Genomic DNA, 3985 nt, shown 5'->3' with positions numbered 1-3985 from the left:
AGTTAGAAAATGATAAAGGAAGAATTCACTCGACATTTCTCAAGCTGAAAGAACTGAAGAACAAATTTAAGTTGCAATATTTGAGGTTACTATGGTCAAAATTTTGAATGACTCACGAAGCACCAAAAGAAGATAGAGAGAATACATGGAGTCACTGTACCAAAAAGAATTGGCTGAAGTAGAACCATTTCAGGAAGTAGCATATGATCAAGAAGTGAATAATAGAGTAATAAGGAATACTAAATATTTAGTAATACTAAAGTAATAAAGGAAGAAGTTCTAGCTTCTCTGAAAGAACTGGCAAAAAAAATAAGGCCCTAGGAATAAATGAAATACCAATTGACATATTTCAACAAACAGATGTCTCCTCAAATGTACTCACAAGCTTGTACCAAGAAATCTGGAGGACAGCTACTTGGCCAACTGACTGAAAGGGATCCATATTTATTCCTATCCCCCAAAAAGGTGATTCAACAGAATGTGGAAATTATTAAACAATATCACTAATATAACTTATGTGCAAAATCTTGTTGAAGATTAACCAAAAAAATTAGAACAGTACATGGACGGAGAACTGATAGAAATATAAGCTGGGTTTAGAAGGTGCAGTGGCACTAGCAAAATCATTGCCGATGTCAAATGTACCTTAGCTGAAAACAGAGAGTACTAACCAAATTTTCCCAGTGTTTTTTGGATAATATTCAACAGGATTTTGCTTGCATGTGATAGTAATGATACTGTTTAATAATTTCTGCACTCTATCGAGTCACTTTCTTTTGGAATGGGAACAAATATGGATCTCTTCGAATCAGTTGGCCAGGTAGTTGACCTCCAAATTTGTCGGTACAACTTGGTGAACATGTCCAAGGTAGTGTCTGTTTGTTAAAATATGTCAATTGGTATGCCATCAATTGTGGGGAGCTTGTTTTGTACCAGTTTCTTCTGAGAAGCTTGAACTTCCTCCTTCATCACCACATGCTCTTAATCATACAATGTTTCATGAAACTCTTCTGTGACAGCTAATTGTTTTTGGATCTGTGACTTGCTGAAAGTGAACCATTGGCTGCAGAAGGCCAAGGACCACAGTCTTAGATATGGATTGAAGCTCAACATCAAGAAAACAAAGATTCTTACCACTGGGCCAATTGGCAGCATCATAATAGATGGTAAAGAGATTGAGGTTGTTAACAACTAGAGTTTGCTTGCTCCACAGTCAACACTCTTGGTAGCGGTAGGCAGGAAACCAAAAGGTGAATTGCACTGGGAAAATATGCTGTCAGGGACATCGCCAGAGTACTTATGAGCAATGTCAGTCTGGAGACTAAGGTGTGCCTGATCCACGCCATGGTCTTTGCAATTACTTACTATGCCTCAGAAAGCTCGTCAATGAATAGGGATAACAAAAAGAGAATTGATGCCTTTGAGCTGTGGTGCTGGAGAATAGTATTGAACATATCATGGACTGCTAGAAGAAGAAACAGATTCATCCTGGAGAGGGTGAAACCAGATTGCTCCTTAGATGCAAGAGTGCAGGTTGCAATGAGTGACTAGTCCTTGGAGATGGACATCATACTTGGGAGGGTGGAGGGACAGTGCAGGAGAGGAAGACCCTGGATGAAATGGATTGACTCAGTAACTGGAGTAATGAGGGTGGGTGTGTCAGAGATGATGAGATTGGGTCAGGATAGAGCAGCATTTAGGGCTATTGTACATAGGGTCACTATGAATCACAAGTGACTGAACAGCACTTAACAACAACCACCAACCAACCAACTAGAAGGACATCTATTTGTGTTTTATCAATTAAGCATGTTAGGAACCTCTTTAAAGTACTCAGAAGCAACAGAGTCTCTCTGGAAATTAAGGTACGCCTGATACAGGCCATGGTATTTGCAATCGCTTGTTATGTATCAGAGAGTTGGACAATGACTAGGGAGGACAGAAGGAGAGTGGATGCTTTTGAGCTGTGGTGCTGGAGAAGGGTACTGAATGTACCATGGACTGCCAGGAAAACAAACAGATTCATCTTGGAGAGGATTAAAGCAAGCTACTCCTTGGAGGCAAGGATCCTGGGGCTTCGCCTGACATACTTTGGACATGTTGCCAGGAGGGACGGGTCCTTGGAGAGGGACATCATGCTTGGGAGGGTGGAGGGACAGCGCAGGAGGGGAAGAACCTCTATGAGATGGATTGATTCGGTGACTGGGGTAATCGGGATGGGTGCGTCAGAGGCGGTGCGGTTGGTGCAGGATAGAGCAGGGTTTAGGACTGTTGTGCATAGGGTCGCTATGAGTCGCAAAAGACTTGACGACACATAACAACAACAACAACATAGGCATTTGACTGTATGGATCACAATATATTGTTGCTAACATTGAGAAGAATGAGAATCCCAGAACTTGATTATGCTCATGTAATACCAAGACCTAGACCAGGAAGTTGTTGTCCAAGCAAAACAAGTAAACTGCCTGGTTCAAAATCAATAAAGGAGTGCATCAGGAATGTACCCTATCTCCTTACTTTTTCAATCTATAAAAGAAACAGATCATTTGAGAGACTAGACTTCATGAAGAAGAATGTGACATTAAGATTGAAGGAAGGATTTGGGGATCTTTGTGTAAATTTTCTCAAATAAAAACTAGCAGAAACTATAAAAAAAAAAGATTGAAGGAAGATTCATTCTAAAAGGAGCAAGATGGGTGTGGGAAAATCCATATCTAACCTCTTCCAATTCCACAAAAGGGAATTGTCATCATCAACAACGACCACAACACAACCAAATCCCATGGAGTCAGACATGTCTTCCATGCTCTCACATCTCTTCCTATTAGTTTCAACAAAAATATTACTGCTCTACTGAATCCAAAGCCCATTCTGATAACTCACAGACAACAGAGAACCATAATAGAGAAGTCAAAATGCTATAATAGGTTGTCAGCAGATGCAATCAGTCAGTCAGGACAGTTTCTGAAATGTGTTCATAGGCTTCTCAATATTCAACCGCATGGCTTTAGGCTCTTGCTTTTGTTATTAAGAACCATTGAGTTGGAACCTACCCATAGCTCCAGCAGGTTTTCAGAGGCAGTTAATTACACATGAGGAGATTGCCCATCTTTTTCCCACAAAGAAGCTGGTGGATTTGAACTACTCGTCTTTGGATTAGATTGGCAGTGCAACTACTTACCACTAAGTCATCTCCTGTCAATTATGGCTCACCCTCAAGTCCTCCAACAAACTTTGGCAAGGACTCTTAGCTCCGGTTCCATGGGGGTAGCAGACCTATGGTCAACTCTGTCTCATGTGGTGTCTCTGGTTCTCTGTTTCATCTGCTACTGTTCTCTTGTCTGGTGGGTATAAGAATTTTTGGCCCTGAAGGATGCACTGCATTCTCCTGCATCTTTGCTGGTGGTGAGGTTCTCAAAATCTGACACTGAATCTCCTTAATTTAGTGGCAAGACTAGCCAATTCCCTTGTGACTATGCTAACCAACCTAGTCACATATTCCCACCCATCCGCATGACAAAGTCAAAGTCACTGACTAGGAAAGCCACTTTGGACAAGAAATCCTTAATACTACATTGATTAACAACTTGTGCAGATATGCAATTTTGCTTGCCAAACTAAGAAGGACCTGAAATATTTGCTACAGAAGATCAAGGACTGCCGTCTTCAATAGAGATTGCATCTCAACATCAAGAAATGAAAATCCTCACCACCTGGCCCAACAGACAGCGTTATGATAGATGGAGGAAAGATTAAAATTGTTAACAATTTCATCTTGCTTAAATTCATAGTCAATACTGTAGACACCAGCAGTCAGGAACCATTTACGTTTGGAAAACCAGCTGTCAGAGATCTGTCAAGAGTGCTCAAGAGCAAGTGTCAGTCTAAAAACCAAGGTGTGCCTGACCAAGGCCATTATCCTCTCAATTGCTTGCTATGCATCTGAGAACTAGAGAATGAATGAGGATGACAGTAAAAAATT

This window comes from Elephantulus edwardii, unplaced genomic scaffold, assembly GCF_000299155.1.
Source record: "Elephantulus edwardii isolate Elephantulus edwardi_28Jun2011 unplaced genomic scaffold, EleEdw1.0 scaffold00021, whole genome shotgun sequence".
NCBI classification, from domain to species: domain Eukaryota; kingdom Metazoa; phylum Chordata; class Mammalia; order Macroscelidea; family Macroscelididae; genus Elephantulus; species Elephantulus edwardii.
The sequence above is the reverse complement of the archived record's forward strand: the minus strand, read 5'-3'. Positions refer to the sequence as shown.